Genomic DNA, 17,494 nt, shown 5'->3' with positions numbered 1-17,494 from the left:
TGCCTGTACCTGCTTTCGGCATGGGGCTCTCGGTGCCTGGCAGTTCCTGCCCCGCCTGGCGCGGGGTGAATGAGGAAGCGATATGGTCTCTGGTTCCCTCCGGCTGGGCTGGTTTCCGTGGGGCTCCCAGTGGAGAAAAAGGTGCCTGGTTCTTCCGCCGCTGTACTCAGTCCCGGTGGGTTGGACTTGAGGGGTGGGCAGGCTGAGCAGCTCCGGCCGGTGGGGCTGCGGGGACGGAGTCGGCGGGGCTGCCTCCGGCACCGAAGCGCTGGCTGCCGCGGGGCTTCCTCCTCAGCCGTGCCTCCATGTTGGGCTCCGCGCCCTGGGGCGGGGGGCTACAGCGGGAGTCCCGGGGCCCTGGCCCGCCCGCGGACTTCGTCCGCTAGAACCTCCCCGTCGCCGAGTTCGGAGTTACTTTGGATGGGGCCGGCTCGTTCGATCTGCGGGGAGGCGCGACCTTGTGCGGGGAAAGTCTGTCAGGCTCCGGCCGGAGGGACGGGCGAGCACCGCTGGAGCGTTGGCGGGAGGGAGAGGCTCGTGCCCCGTGTGGGGAGATGGGGAGATCCCCGTGGTCCTTGACAGAAACCTGGAGTTTCCTCGTAGCAGAAATGCCAAGTGTGATTATATCAAGGTTTTGTTGGTTGGTTGGTGTTTGTTGTTTCGTTTTTCTTTTGCCCCCCACCCAGCCGCCTTGATTCTCGGTTTCTGTCTCCTGTACGACAGTGAGTTAGAAGCAGACGAAATGCGTGGTCTTTTAAATGGTCAGGTTTCCAGCTGAATGGCGACAGACAATAAGAAACCAAGGCGCAGGAATGCCTGTTGCTGTCGTGTCTATGCCAGGCTGCATCTCTTAAAAACCAATTTTCAGCTCATTGCTAGAGAATTCCCCGTTTGCATTAGGGTGTGAAGTATTGAAATTCTGGCATTTTGCGGTTACATCTGACATCTGTTTACTTGTGGGCTGTGACTGTTGCACCACTTCACTTCTGGATTGTTCAAGTAGCACAGAGCAGACTGTTAATCTGGACCTGGGAGGTCTTGCAAGAGATTTATGTGCAAGGGATACGTTGTCCTGTATCCCATCTCTTGACGTTTGGATGCTTCCCGGGGCAGAACTGAATCGGCAGAAAGGCAGGTGTGGGATAACCAGATCTCATGCTCCATCTTTTCCTAGGTTTAGAGATTTAAACCCTGAATTGGCGTTTAACAACTCTACACACTCTGTGTCAAAATCCTGCTGCGTCTTTAATTTCTTTTAAATCTTATTTGGGACATGGCTTCATACGGTTATTAGTCTATACAGTTATTAGTCTGTTAGCAATGTAGTAAGTCAGCAATAAACTCATTTGCTTTCCATCTAGCAAAGAATGCTGTGCAGCATTGTACTGGTTAAAGAGGAAGCTATAACCAAGTGTAACCAATATAGCCTTCTGAAAAAGAGATTAATAAGTGCTTCTTAACTGGTTAAGCAATAATTAATGAATACATTTTTGTTAAAAAAAAAGTATATACAGCATTTCCTGTTTATTTTAGTTCCTGAAAATGGCTGTATTTAAAAATCAGGTGTTTGTCTTTAGACTGATTACAGTCACCCCAAGGCAATACTATAGGAACCTACAAATAACTGAATGAAACAAGCAAACAAAAGGCTGCAATATATATGTATGTGTATATGTGTATTACACATATATGTGTGTGTAATGTATAGACATATCAGACCCTCCCTATGGGTTTCATAATAAAATATAGCTCTGTGCTTTAGTTTAAGAAATTATGAAATGCTGGGGGGGTGGGGAGGGGTAATTTCCTTGATCCACATAGTTTTACTCAATGTTATTCTTATGTAAAATTCAACATAGGAAACTTCTGAGGAAGCGTGGTGATCAGAATGAAGTACGTAATTTTGGAAACCTCAACAGTTAAAACACTGAAATGCATAACAAGGTATTTCACTAGGCACTCGTTGTATGTGATGCTAGAACTAAAACAATTTGGAGGGAGCACAAAAGAATTGAGTTAGCAGTACTTCGATATTTTCATCCTACATCTTGTAATTCCCATTTAGGTATGAAGGAATTGCTGCCACTCAGTGGCTGATACAAACATATAGGGAGCTATACTCTGTTACACAGCTCTGGGGGGTGTGTGTGCTTAATAAGTGTAATTATTTGGTGAATGTGTGTGAGATCAGGAAGATGCTCATATTGTTCTCACCAGACAAGAGGTCATTCTGAATTTTTTTCCCCCCCTTTCTGTATTTAATGAATTATCATGCACCTCTTCATTAGGCATAATTATACAGTAGCACCATAATTTCCTTATTGAAGGGAACAGTGAAATAGCATGATAATTTTGCCTTTTTGGTCTCACAGCATAGTTGGACTCCTTCTTTACAGAGTATCTTTTCTTTTAAAACTAGGAATTATTTCTGAACTAGGAAATTTTGTAGCTACTTTTCTTCAAGAGAAATCTTCAAATAATCTTTCAAAGAGAACTTGGCTGTTTGATGCTGTATAGATTGAGGGAATAACAGTGAAACCTGGAAAGATGGACATCTTTTATCAACATAGCTGATTTCCTGGGAAAAGCATGGAATCTTTCAGGCCTCTGAACCTGTTTTGATGCCTGAAAGATACAGACTTTACAATTAAAATTCATGTCAGTTAAGTACTTCAGGGCTTAATAGTTTAGCCATCCATCGTCTTTTCTGTATGAAGCACAGAGCACAGGCACAAATCCTTTGCCGTGTGGGTGAGTTGTTTGGCCAGAGCCCAGCTCTGGCTGCTGCTCCTGAAAAGAAGCCCCTTCCTCACCTCTTGCTGCACCAGCTGCACTGCACCTAGAGGTGGGACCATAGCACGTGTGGATATATCAAAGTTCATTTCAGTCCAGATGTTCTCCAGAGACGCTGCAGCAGCGCAAGCCTCAGTGTGGCTCGTACAGTGTAAATATTTCACAGGTGTTGGCCAGCACTGAGGTATGTGCCTGTTCTGGGTTCACTGACACAGGTATTTGAGATCTCTAAAGCTAATTCAGGTGTGTCTCTTCATGGTGCAGTCCAAATGCATTATGTACCAATAGTCCCCCATCCTGTCCATGGCATTTATGAAGTGTATACTTAACGTACTGTAAAAAGACCGGAGGAAGAAAGGAATAGGTTTGGGATTGAAATGTTTATTGCAGATGAGCCTGAGCTGAATGAAAATATGCTAAGAGGGGATATACCTACTGAGTCTGGGGTCTGACTGGTTTCCTTAGGAACCAAATCCTCTGTTAATCTTCCACGTATGAGAAAGGCCATGTGATTTTTCATTCTGCAATTATCCTTACTTTAAATGCAGCTTTGCCATCATGATTATCGGGTTCTGACCAAATGCCACCTAAAAAGCACCAGAAGAGTAGTCGTTCTGTCTTTTTTTTGTTTTTTGTCTTTTTTTTTTTCCTGACTGCTTTCCTTGCTCCAAGACATGGCATCTTCCTGCATAATCTAAGTGCAGAATTTGGTTCTGTAGAGCTCTGTGTGCTGCCAAAGGAGGATGAGCAGGAATAGGGAAAGGAAGAAAGCTACTTGTGCCCATTCAGAGCTATTTGGGGAGTACATTAGCAGTAATCATTCTGCATCCTCTTGGCTGTGCTTTTTGCAAAGATGCAATTAACAGAGATGAGTCTGGGAGGGCTCTTTGTAACCTTGGTAAAATAATTGTGTAATGGCTTGTGTTATACTCTCATTTAAAAGACAATTATTTCAACCTGTAAGAGTTTTTTTATGCTTTCTTAAAGGGGCATTACTTCTCTAAGGCAGAGCTACCCTATTAGGTTTTTGTGATGTTTGAGTAATTTTGCAAGTGTCTTTGTCTGTAGGTAGCAGTGTACTGCCTCTAACGCTGTAGGGTCGCGTAGATGATATATACTGCCTTTAAGACTGGAAGCATCACCAGTCTGCCACCTCTGTTACCAGAGACACCAGGAAAAGCTGAGAAATTAAACATTTGGCACATGAGTAGTGGGGACCTCACAAATCTGGCCTTGGCAAGAGTGGTGCAGGGTTTTTTTTTGTGGTCTGGTCTAGACCACACTCCATTATTGCAAGTAACACTGACACAGAGCATGGATGTCTGCTGCGTATATCTGAGTGTTTCTGGTATTTTCTGTTGGCTTTTTTTATTTTTAATTAAAATTTATGCAGGTGGAACATTATGTGAACCTTCCAGTGACAGCAAGGTGCCCTGGCATCCATAAAGTTAGTTATCTTTTGAAAGAGTTGGTGCCTTTTCCAGATTGATGATAGATATGACAGTTTCTGACTGAAAGATGGAAATGATGTAGCACAGATGTATATATATGGCTGCAAATCAAAGAGGCAGGTCATAAAATCAACTCCTAAAAACTATTTCTTAAGCTAAGAAAGGGCATAAACCCACAGACTACATTTTATAGTATCCCCTTGGAAAAACTAACATTTCTTGGTAATTCCTTTGCCATTGAGTGTGATTCTCTATCTGGAAAAGTCGATTTAAGAGTATTTAAGCAGAGGTGGTGTTCATATCATAATAAATATGATTCATAAAATCTGGGAGTGACCATCACAGATAATGAAACTTGTGTCTGAAGGGGGCCTACAGGAAGGCTGGGGAGGGACTTCTCAGGATCTCAGGTAGTGATAGGACTAGGGGGAATGGAATGAAGCTGGAGGTGGGGAGATTCAGGCTGGAGGTAAGGAGGAAGTTCTTCCCCATGAGAGTGGTGAAGCCCTGGAATGGGTTGTCCAGGGAGGTGGTTGGGGCCCCGTCCCTGGAGGTGTTTAAGTCCAGGCCGGACGAGGCTCTGGCCAGGCTGATCTAGTGTGGGGTGTCCCTGCCCATGGCAGGGAGGTTGGAACTAGATGATCCTTGTGGTCCCTTCCAACCCTCACTGATACTATGATGTACATTAAACATGTAAGCCTTCTATGATAGTTGCCTGACTGTTAAGGGAGAAGGGTGTGTGCTTGGTGTCTGATCATTTGATCAGCCAACCATCAGAAATTAAAAAGAAAAAAAGGCAGACCCTCTCTATATATGCCCCTGAACAGGATTATCTTGAATTCCAAGATTCTACCCTCTTTCGACAACGCAACAGATAATGCAACATGTATTTCTACTTTGCTATTCCTAATACTTTTCCTTGAGCCGTGAGCAAACTGTGGTCTTGTTTGGTTGAAACGTTTCACTTTTTACCCACTAGGAGTGAAGTTGGGATGGCTCCTAGGAAACTGGTTAATAGGTCAAGGTGGTATTGTATGTATGGCAGAGACCCCACTAAAACAAGCTCTTCCCAAGCAGCATAGTAAAAGTGCCCCTCTTTGCTGGAGAGGTGTTTGGGGGCTGAAGTCCCTTCCCCCTCACTGGGCCCAGAGAAGCTGTCAGGGTTGTCTGAATTAGTATCTTTTCTCATCTACTGGATGGCTGAAAACTTTAAAATGGCATCTCTGTTTGTGCATGAATGGCTTTGGTTTGCATTATGTTTAGTCTTTTGCAGCCTCATAAATGATTTACCTATTTATAGACTTGGTTAGCTCCCCAGTATAAATATAGCCTATCTTGACACTTATGTGGTAAATCTAAATTTCATCCTCAGCTCTTTTCCCACCCCTGATCTATGAAGTCGTGCATGCTACTGATTTGGAGCTGAAAGCCTAGGCCTGTGTTGGTTTAGCCCCACTGTTTATTGTGTGACAGATCTGTAATGATGAGATGACAGTGAGAAAACTGCATGGGCTTTTTTAGCACTCAAGTGTGGAGTCACTTCTGGAGTGTTTGAAAATAATTTATTTTTTTTTCCCCCAAACACCTATTTGTTAGAGATGTAATAAAATCCTTGTTTGCATATTTGATTCTTTGTCATATTCTCTGGTTTCTTGAGGAACTGCGGTTTGCCTTAGCTTCTGCTGAAGGAGCTCATGAAATCTGCATGTTCAGTCAGTACCATTTTGTTCCTCCTCATACTGATGATGTCTGATTTCTTTCAGGGCATCTAATGTATCAATATTCAATATAAGGAACAGCTTAAGTGAAGAAGGATTTTTGTTTGTGATAGCAGATTTTTCATTTTTCTTTCTGATAGTAAGCTCTTTTTTTTTGTAACTCATAGCTAGATTTTATTTTTTTTTTTGAAGATATAGATGGTTAAACTTGAAAAGATGATCAAAAATATCTGGCAGCCAAACTCAAGGTTGAGCTTGGCTCCTGCAGTCTGCCTTTTTCTGGGAAATTCCCCAGTGAGTACAAAAGCGTTGTAGCTAAGCTATTGCTAACACGTTGTGGTGATTGAACTGTGCTTTTCTAGGAGACCGCATTTGATTCTTGTTGGAACAAAAGAGGAATTTTGTAATTATTTCTTAGAAGAACCAGTCCCTCTTTAAAAAAAAACACAAAACAACAACAAAAAATAGGATAAAAAGATAGGGGGAAAAAGATACAGTCCAGCCACAAGTAAGTAGGGCCCATTGTATGTTCTTATCTTGTATTCTCAAGGAAAATGACAGACAGTGCAATAACTTTGAAAGACTGTCATGTTTGAAATACGACCCTGACTGCTCTGTGTATTTTGTCTCAAGATTTTCATGGTATGTTTTGTAATGCCTCTGGGTGATTGCATTTTGTTAGCATGACTGTGTAACCAAACTGAGTATTTAGGATTTACTGATTTTATTAGTGCCCGCTGAACTGGAGAAAATGCTTTGTTTGCTAAATAACACAGTTGTGAGTCAGAATATTTCACTGGGAAACACTTGTGAAATTAGGATTTATTCTTGCTTATTTTTAAAAATGTATTCAGTGTATGTTCCTGTAAGAGAGAGCACAAATGGCTGATCAGAGGGCTGGAGCACCTCTCCTACGAGGACAGACTGAAGGAGTTGGGGCTGTCCACTCTGGAGAAGAGAAGGCTCCCAGGTGACCTCATTGTGGCCTTCCAGTATCTGAAGGGGGCCTACAGGAAGGCTGGGGAGGGACTGCTCAGGATCTCAGGTAGTGATAGGACTAGGGGGAATGGAACGAAGCTGGAGGTGGGGAGATTCAGGCTGGATGTGAGGAGGAGGTTCTTCCCCATGAGAGTGGTGAAGCCCTGGAATGGGTTGTCCAGGGAGGTGGTAGAGGCCCCATCCCTGGAGGTGTTTAAGCCCAGGCTGGACGAGCCTCTGGCCAGGCTGATCTAGTGTGGGGTGTCCCTGCCCATGGCAGGAGGGTTGGAACTAGATGATCCTTGTGGTCCCTTCCAACCCTGACTGATACTATGATACTATGACTTGCATCATGTAGGTGCTGCCAGGGTCTTTCATTTTGGTAACGAACTCTGTTCCTTTTATAGATTAAATAAGAAATCTGGATTTGAAACCCTCAGTCATACAGATATCTCTGCATCCAAAGAAGTCTATTTGATTATAGATTCTTTCAGTATTGATAAACACCTGGTTTGGGGGTTTTTTTGAAGTTTTTTTTTTTAATAGTCTGGTTCTTGCACTCACTGAGCAATGATGATCACACTTCCACATCTAGTGTGCTGTTCCGTTAATGTTGTGTTCATGCTGAGCTGTGAATTGCTCAACATGAGTTTAGCTGTTCCCTTATGTGTATGTTGGACAATGACTGTAACCTTTACTGAACTATTCTTGACAATGACTTGGGAAGCTGATTGCCAAATATCCAGGGCAGATTTGTATGTTGGGACACATTTGCCTGTGTTCCTTGATAACTGACAGGAGCTAACACTTAACAGTTTCTGTTTGACAAGCTTTATCAAGGAAGCAGCATCCCATGGGCAAGAGCTAAACTCTTTCAAGTAGTTTAAGAGCTAAAATGCATCCAGTTTTGCTGTGATCTGAGTGCAGTGAACCATCAGCATTTGAACTAGTCTTCTCCCATTCTCTCAGCTAAAAAGTAGACTCCAGCACCCACAGTTACCTGGTTTCTTCAAGCCTAGCACAAGAATTAGAGAAGGACGGGTAAAACCAGGGATCAGTAGAGAGCATTTGTGCCCTGCTTAGGAAAAAAAAATGTCAAGGAACTAGAGAGCATGAAGACAAAGCTTGAAGCAGTAGTACAACTTTGACAAGTATCTTGGCCCTTACTCTGCCCTGTGAAAGAAACATCTTTTATTGTGCAAGTCCAGTGAAGTTGTTCCCCTTTGGGACTGCACCTTTACAAGAGCAGAAGAGGAGTTTTATGAGGGGAATATTGCCAGATAGTTTTTTCCTGGTAAATTTTTTTTCCCCCCCTACAGGCCTTTTTGAAGAAGTATGTGGTTTAGACCAAAGGAATTATAGGTCTGCTTGCTAATCCTCACAGGGTGTGTATTGGATTCTTAGGCTGCCTTTTTTTTTTTCCCTCTCCTTCCAATTTCCTTAGATCCTTACAGTGAGAAAACCTGCAATCAATTTATAATTCTCTCAGCTCATCCATAATTGAAGGGTAGCTATTCTGTTGGTAAAACTTGCTTCATTGCATATACACTTGAGAATATATTAAATATATCAGGTTCTCTGAAGCCTATCTCCCCCCATGTATTTGGTCTCAGGGGAGGCTGGGATTTTGTTCTACAGGAAGACAGGGTGTGGCAATATCTTTCAGGTTGGATTGCCAGTGGTCTCAGCGCTGGCTTCCCTGGTTGAGCCATCACAGCCTCAGTGCAGGGTCCCCGGAATTGCATGCCTGCAGGAGTCTGTACCAGTTAAGAGGGAGTTTTGTTGCATTTGTGTAACATGATGTAGCACTGCTGTCATTGCATGCAAGTACCTCCTATTGCTATCCTAGGTAAGCACTTTTGGTGTTTGTATGTTTATTTTATCTGACGCTGCAAGAAGTTTTCTATGAAGTGGATGATAATGCTCTGTTGCAGCCTGTGCTGTCTTTTTCAGCAAGCCTCTCCACCATGATCTTTCTTAAAAAGTTAAGTTGTTGGATCTGGAACTTCCTGCACCACAGACACCCACATTATGTGTCCACTGAAGGAAATACAGGTGTTGTCAATGAGGGAAAGCTGCTGTTTAGGCAAGGAAGTTGATGGATTACTGTTGTAAAAGCAAGCATGAGAGAGAGCAGCCGTATGAGTATAGAGACAGACCTGGAGCACAGTGCAGTATGGTGAGACCTGCCTGGCTATGTGATCCTGCTTGACCTTGCTGCTCCATGATTGTCAAAGGGATGCTGCCAGCCTTTGTACTCCAAATTCATCTTCCTTCACCCCAGCTTCCCTCCAAAACTTTTGCAATACAACCCAAATGCCTGCCAGTGGAGCTGGGGCAGGGAGAGAAAGTGTAGCTCTGGTGTGTTACTGTATTCTGTTTTCTGTTTCAGTTTGATGTGCAAGATTATTTCTAGCAGTGCCACTAAAATTTTCAAGGCAATGCCAAAGGTCTAATATAATCTCTACTTAGATTGGTTTTCTGACCTATTTAGGGTATTACAGTTTGGAATCAATGTTGCTTTCCTTTTCCAGTGGGTGGCAGCTGCAGCAAAGAGAAATGTTTATTTGCTTGGAAGTTTATATAGATGCATCTATAAGGAGTGGGAAGAGAAGCCAGAACAGTCCAGCGCTTCATTATCTCTTCCTATGTTGAGTTGTTCTTTATTGCATCTCCTAGCTGGAGAAGAGTACATATCAAAGGCCCTCTTGTGACCAAAATCTGCTTTTAGTTTCCATCTCCTCTACTTCTTGTCTGTTTATCTGTTGCCTGTTTACTTATTCTCTTAACTGGTTAATAACTGTGAGCCAAATCTTTCCATCACAAGAGCCTTGTGCTGTGTGAGCCTGATTTCAAAACTTTGGAGCAGGGAGCTGCTAATTTCTTGCAGCAATATGTTCAGCTTCTCAGGTCTGTATTTTGATTTTTAAGTATAAAGTAGCAGTATTCCTTTCTCCTTTCTAAAGAAAAAAGTCTTGGCAGGAAGTCTTCAATGCCGATTCATAGACATGTAATATGCATTACAACCTTAATATCTTATTTCTTTGAAGGGCCAAATTTTGGCTGAAAAGTACTTTCATTTGTGTGTGTTTTTTTCTGTGGAGTTAGTGTCTGTCTTATTCACAGCTGAGTTTCAAGCATATATTATTGAAATAGCATACTGGATTCCAAATACTGCTTAATTAACGTGCATATTAATGCAGTTAGTGAATATATAATCATAAGTAAAGCATAAGTGAAGTGTGGAATTATAGGAATACAAATATATCTTTTTTTATATATATAAACTACCACATTTTTAAATGTGGTAGAGATTTGGTTAGATCTATTTTTTTTTAATTGCAAGATGGGCAGAGTCCAAGGGCAGGAGATTGAACACATCCAAGTGTTGGGTTCTGCACATTGGCCACAACAACCCCATGCAGAGCTACAGGCTGGGGTCAGAGTGGCTGAGAGCAGCCAAGCAGAGAGGGACCTGGGGGTGCTGGTTGATGGAAGGCTGAACATGAGCCTGCAGTGTGCCCAGGCAGCCAAGAGGGCCAATGGCATCCTGGCCTGCATCAGGAACAGTGTGGCCAGCAGGAGCAGGGAGGTCATTCTGCCCCTGTACACTGCACTGGTTAGGCCGCACCTCGAGTCCTGTGTCCAGTTCTGGGCCCCTCAGTTTAGGAAGGAGGTTGACTTGCTGGAATGAGTCCAGAGAAGAGCAACAAAGTTGGTGAGGGGTTTGGAACACAAGCCCTATGAGGAGAGGCTGAGGGAGCTGGGGTTGCTTAGCCTGGAGAGGAGGAGGCTCAGGGAAGACCTTGTTGCTTTCTACAACTACCTGAAAGGAGGTTGTAGACAGGTGGATGATGGTCTCTTCTCCCAGGCAGCCAGTACCGGAACAAGAGGGCACAGTCTCAGGCTGCGCCAGGGGAGGTTTAGGTTGGCTGTTAGGAAGAAGTTCTATACAGAGAGAGTGATTGCCCATTGGAATGGGCTGCCTGGGGAGGTGGTGGAGTCACTGTCATTGGAGGTTTTCAGGAGGAGACTTGATGGGGTGCTTGGTGCCATGGATTAGTTGTTTAGGTGGGTTGGATTGGTTGATAGGTTGGACGCGATGATCTTGAAGGTCTCTTCCAACCTGGTTTATTCTAAATGGTCTTTAAGTATGTATATCAATGCTACAAACAAAATTCAAGTTGAGAATTGGATCATGGAGCAGAATTTGATGTACTTTAAGAACTATATTACACTATTTTAATTCTTTTATTATTGTTATTTTACTTTGTTTTCTTTCCAAGCTCTTAAAACAGTTGTGGGACTTTTTCAGCATTTCCCAGTGCTTTACACTTGGGATAAATACTTCGTGTTGCATAAAAATCTGGGGAAGATTTTTGTTTTAATGATTTTTGTTTTCCCAGGGATGAGCTAGCAGATCACCTTCTATAATACATGATTATAGCTAACTTAGCAATCAATCTCCCTCCATCTTCTCACTGAAGAAAATAAGGTCTTATATAGGTATTTAATGTAGCTAGGCCAAAATGTATTTAGTTAAATTGGATAGCATTATTATAAATGCCTTCCACCAGTTTTACTTTATCCAAGCTAAGTCAGCTTATCACAGCTAAGCCTTGTGTAAGTGTATGTGGTGTTCCACTTTGTCTGTTACATTGATGCAGTTAAATACAAAAGCTTATGCAAACTGACTAATTCTAAACACTTCTACACTGCTTTGCCACTTGTGTAGATACAAGTGCTACTGCTGCTGCTGGAGCAAAGGTCAACTTGACTGATAGATGACTTGTAAAATGATTTAGAACTCGAAGTGGAAAAATATCTTGGAAGAAACCCCTTCTACCCCTTCTAGCCCCATGAAATAAATGATCATAAATTAATTGTCAGAGCAGCAAGGAGCTGAGCTTCATCTAGTTGATAAGAAAACTGATTTTGCTTATCAGCAGTATTCTTTGGCTGTAATGACCTAGAATGGAAGTACTTTTTTAAAGCTCAGAATATTCTGAAAGCTGTGACATAGTATGGGTTCACTTTTGCCAAAGGCACGCAGACAAACAGAAAATTACTGTTTTGGTTTTGTTACAAGACTTCTTAATAACATCCCTGATTCCTGTAATGGAAGTCAGACAGTAGGTAAAAAAAAAAAACCAATTAATTTTAGTTCCTTAAATGTAACTGTCAATTACTGGAGTGTCATTTGCTGGAGAAATTTCTGTGTGCTTCTATAGAGAGTGAGGAAAAAGGCTCTAAATCCTTTTAGGTCATTTGATACCCATAATGATAGCATGCTTGAATATTGGAGGGTTTTTTACTTATTTGGAGGGCTGTGTAAGGATTCTGTCATTATTTGTTGTCTAGATTTAAAAACATACCTGCTTGTGTTACGGGTTTTGGTCGTCTTTTGTTTCTTGTTCACAAATCTGATTGTCTTGCTGCTACTTCGCACCGCTTTCCAGTGAATAAACCGATGCTAATACTAAAAAGGTTGAGTAAGCCTCAACAGAGGGATGTTTTATTTGTTTGCTTTAAACTAACCATGAGTGTTACACAGCTCTGTTTTGAATTAACAGCTCTCCAAGCTAGGCTGCACGCTTAACGCTTCTCAGACACTGGTGAAGCACTAGTATGAGCACTCACATACTTCAAAGGAAAGACAGCTGTATCTAGCATTTTATCTTCTTAAGAGCAGAAATAAAAAGGATGCCAGACTCATATAATTCAAAACATTTGCTTTAGGCAAGGTGTCCCAGGCAGACCAAGATGGGAGAACATATCCTTATTATGCTGCATTTAGTTGTTCTTTAGTTGCTAAGAGCACCCTGCTGCCTAGTAAGAGTTAAAAGTAACTTTAAAACAGGCCTACTTGGTACTTGTGATACTATTCCTGTGATCCTTTAGCTCTTATTTGGCATTCTAGTGGATGAAGTTGCAGTACATATATGAAGAAGAGCATTCTCAATGTCACTGTTCTATTTTCCAAAGTCTGCTTCATACCCCTGTGGAATTGCTTAACCATTAAATCCCCAAAGTAGTTTGTTAGGAGGTTTGCAAAGCTACAAAACACTTTGCAGTACATCCTCTTCTGTACTTTGTAACTGTTTTAAAGCCCATGTATAAATGACATAGCATAGCTCTATCTACATGCATGGAGCAATGGAGGCAAGCAGCAGAGAAGTAATGGGAGTTGGATTTAGGACTCTGAAAAGATACGACAGCAAGAGTAATTTTTGTACCGGATAGCAGAACTGTTCTGCTTGACCCCTAATATGTTGTGTAGTTTGGGTATGTTCCTTGGCTTGTTGCTTGCCCAGAAAATCATGGGTAATGCATCAAGTTTTCTTCAGTTTGCTTGTTTTTCCTATTGTAATAGCTTGAGTGCAGATGCCTGGTTGAGGGACCCCATGGGGGCTGTCATCTTGTGTGCTCTGCTGCCAGCCCCATCTCATGCAGGGCAAGTGGAGAGCTGTCTGACAGCGTTACTGCTCTTCGCTCTCATCCAGCATCTTAGAAGGGATCATGCTGAGCTCAACCCAGTGTGCTGCAAAGAAATCCCCACTTCTAGCCTCGCACTGCCTGAGCCCTTCTCTGTAGGAAACTGGAGAGATTTCCATGTAATCAACAGTGTACAACATTGCATCAAGTCCAGAGACCAAATGAAATAATTGTTTCTGCCAGCACCTCAGGAAAAAGCAAATAGTTTTGACACTTTTGAGTTTTCTTGTGCATTTTCTGAGACTTTATTATATGAAGTTTCTGAGAGATTTCCTTTCCTTGAAGTTAGGCTTTACATGAAGAGTTCTCATCTTTTGTGCCCATGCAGGTGTGTTAATAAGGCAGGGACAAAATGAGCACCAGAGAGGGCTTTGTCATCTCTGAAAAGAAGCTGAAAAGGCTTTGTAGATTAATCTTACCACAAGTTCCATCTAGGTTCTTGCTCAGTGTCACTTGGAGCCATGTTCTGACACTGATGCAATTGCAGAAAACTAGAATAGCATCATCATATCATCCTCATATTTACCTGAGGTTGTGGTTGGCTGAGCCTGCAAATCTTCAGTCAACTAAAAAGAATTTCTCTTTTTGAGTCTTCTGAATGCTTGCTCTGAGAAATAGCGAGAAAGGCATATTCTCGTTGTCTGTTAGAGAAGAAATGCAGTAACAGGGAAGGTGGAAGCTGTGGGCAGCTCCTGTTGTGAGTTTGGTGCAGCCACAAGTTAGAGTCACAATTTGTAGATCAAAGACTGGGAGCTGGAGGCGTGTGCTCTAAGCTTCTGAATCTTTATATGCAAAGCACATCAGATGTTGGATTATTATTTTTTTTCCCCAAACTTTTCTCCATTCCCTTGCTATATAGAATTATCACTCTTGTAATTTGTGTTCAGCTTGAACAGCTGGAGGTGGAAAGGGTTGGCTAAAGAACCTTTGCACCATGTCCCCAGTAGCCACAGAACAAGAGAGCACAGTCTCAAGCTGCACCAGGGGAGGTTTAGGCTGGATGTTAGGAAGAAATTCTCCACAGAAAGAGTGATTGGCCATTGGAATGTGCTGCCCAGGGAGGTGGTGGAGTCACCATCACCGGAGGTGTTTAGGAAGAGACTGGATGGGGTTCTTGGTGCCATGGTTTAGTTGATTAGATACTTTTGGATGGTAGGTTGGACTCAGTGATCTCAAAGGTCTTTTCCAACCTGGTTAATTCTATTCTATCTCACTGCAAACTCAAAGAATACAATTGAAACTGTGGGTTTTTTTCTTTGTAAATGTATAGTGCCAAATGACATCAGACACATCTGACATTCGTAAATAACCTGTGGTGATATTGTTCTTAAAGCTGAGTGATGATAAGTACAGCTACAAGTAATTAATAATGTCCTTAGCCAGCAACATATTAAGAGGGATTAGACTGGTCACTTCTGTTGCTTTTCATGTTGATCTTGGAATCCAGAAGCAGGCTGGGTCTCATCATGTGTTTGATAGATATATTTCTAAGGTGATTCCCACCTTGTTTGTGTGTGGAAGTTGTCAGAATTCTGAAGCAGCCTTCTGGAGTGCAAGAGTAATGCTCTGGGCAGGCTCCACGTGTTCAGGTGCTGCTAAATACAAATAAAAAAATAATGTAAGCTTTGACTCATTTTAGGATGTTTGGCTGTGTGTTCCAACTGTGCAAATCAAAACATTGCATTCTTTATAGGTCAGGAGAAAGGGCTGAAGCAGTAGCAGTGACATGGCTGGCAAGTTACTTAAGGGATCTCACAGTTAATGTTAAGGGGCTTGCAGTTGCACCGGTGAGAGATGTAGAGAGGCCTAAGAGAGGATCTCAAATGGACTTCATCCTGCTAGTTACATCCAGTGCTACAAGCAACCCCAACCCAGCAGGGAAAGCAAAATGCTATTCTAGTTCATAGCCCAAGGAAAAGCCAGAAACCTCTGTACCTCACTCTGATAGATCTTTTTCCTATTGCAAAGAGGACCACATTTATCTGTTGCTGTTAGACTTTGGTTTGCCTACATGTACCCAAATACTATACAGCCCATCATATCAGGAAGGAATTAGGTTGTGACTTTGCCTCACCAGACCTTGAACAATATCTGAGTAGAAACAGATTGATGGCAGTTAGCCAGTTTCTCTGTTGCTGCAGATGTGCTCATAAAGATCTCAATACAGGCATCATTTAGCTGGCTTAGCAGCACCATCACTGATTTAGAGGTTCAAGAATGAAAATTCCTTGACTGCAGCCAGACAGCCCTTTTGATTTCAGTGTTAATGAAGGCAATAGTTTTTTTCCTTCTGTTTTAACTGGTGCTATTATGCCAAAATGTAATTTTGCTGCTGCTTTAAGAAAGAGACATAGGATTGAGATTTCAATTCTGTGCTTCAAAACATATTTTCACATGACCTTTCTATCAGTTTTTAAAAGTGTATTTCACAGAATTGTTTCGACTCACTTTTTCACTTCGTATTCCTGTGTTCCACTTCCTTCTCCCACACTTTTTATGTTTCTGTTTTGCTGAAAAGCCAGCAACAACAAGTCAATACCCTTATCTTTAAAGGACATTTTATACAAAGAAGGTCTGCAGTGAAATTTTAGATTGTGAGGCTCCAAAAAGCTTTGTTTTGCTGTTGCCCAACTCACTCTCTTCCTTGACTTTTGGTTTCTGCTGTACTTAAAGGACACATAAGTAGCAAACAGCCAAAAACTGATTTTAAGAAACTTCCCTGGGTTCATTTGATTCTCTTTTACTTTATTCCTTCTAGAATCTGATGATAATTCCCTTGTGCTCCTAGGAAACTTAACGTTTCCACACAGAGTCCTTTAATAGACTAAAAAGCAGTTCTAGTGGTAATACTAGCAGGAAGCAATACAATACAATTTAATGGATTTCTGAGATCAGTCATTAAGTCATCTTTCTGTATCCTTGTTATATAGAGACTTAAGGTTTTACAAGTATCCCAGTTTGGGAGAAAAAATAAACTGATAGTCCATGCAAATGTGTGCAACTTTAGTATGTGGTTTACTTAGAAATGGGTGGTAAAGCTACAGAGAGGAAAAAATATGATGTGGTAAAATTTATATTACCCCAAATTAAGTGTCTCAGTCATCCAAAAGGAATGAGACTGTTTGGGATTTTCCCCACTTTTTTTTTTCCCCCCTCTTCTGAACAAAAATCCATTGTGCTGTTGTCAAGTCCTCCACAGTTTGCAATTAGATGTTTCCAGCATCTGTCCCAATAATTAGTTTGCTTGTCTGAATCTCTTAAAAAGTGCAACTTAAAAGAGTTTTCTTTTAATTGTTGAAGTTTTGTGTTGACCTTCCCAAGGGGTGTTTGTTCAGTAGCTACTAATATAAGAGGTAGCACAGTGAGCCAACAGCCAGGGATTGCTCGTAGCTGGAGGTTTTTCCCTTTCAGAATGCTTTGTAACTTCAGTAGAGCTGTGGGCACTTGCCATAACATTCAGAGCAACTGTGCTCTGATCAAACAATTCTCCAAGCGTGTACAGTTCTCTGCTTTGAATCTGTCTTTCTTTATGCTTATTTTACTCAGTGAAATACTTCAAAAGACCTCATATGACATTAGTGTGAAGTGTAAGGGTGTACAAATAAAGTCATGTATTCCTATAAAACCCCACCTTTGGAAATGGATTCAGATACAGAGTTTTGGTTCTTTCACAGTAGCTGTTTTGTACTTTGTGGTTAGGTTTTCCCCTGTTTGAAAGGGTCTTTGTTACACTCTTTGGCTCTTCTTGCCATTGATAGACAGGCTGAGATTTTCCTGTTTGGGGTAAAATTGGCTAGACTCACCACGCTTTTTCTAATACAGCTCATAGAGCAGAGTGTTGTCTTGGAAAATGTAACAGATTGGGTTTTGTTCAGCTGGTGTGTTTTGGACCCTCACCATGTTTTCATTTATCTCTCACTCCCAGAAACACTCTAAAATGGCAGCTACTTAATCTTTTTTAGATTATAAAGCCTTTGTTATGGCTCCAGAGTTTGATGGCTGATGCTTTACTGTATGCTTTGATCTACACTTTCTTGTTTTGTTTTAGTACTTTTCCCC

General features: G+C 41.8%; 1 protein-coding gene and 1 long non-coding RNA gene across 2 annotated transcripts in view; one reads left to right on the top strand and one right to left on the bottom strand.

The window, feature by feature from the left end:
• LOC137450886 (uncharacterized) overlaps positions 1-517 on the bottom strand; it is a 67,756-nt gene extending 67,239 nt beyond the window's left edge. The window contains exon 1 of the long non-coding RNA XR_010989676.1: positions 10-517. This is a non-coding gene — a long non-coding RNA (uncharacterized lncRNA). The remainder of the gene's footprint in view (positions 1-9) is intronic.
• PRKCD (protein kinase C delta) overlaps positions 1-17,494 on the top strand; it is a 65,420-nt gene that overhangs the window by 148 nt on the left and 47,778 nt on the right. The gene's annotated exons all lie outside the window — the stretch shown is intronic.

This window comes from Melanerpes formicivorus, unplaced genomic scaffold (assembly GCF_026170545.1).
Source record: "Melanerpes formicivorus ecotype bairdi unplaced genomic scaffold, bMelFor1.0.p_v2 SCAF_38, whole genome shotgun sequence".
NCBI lineage: Eukaryota > Metazoa > Chordata > Aves > Piciformes > Picidae > Melanerpes > Melanerpes formicivorus.
The sequence above is the reverse complement of the archived record's forward strand: the minus strand, read 5'-3'. Positions and strand labels throughout refer to the sequence as shown.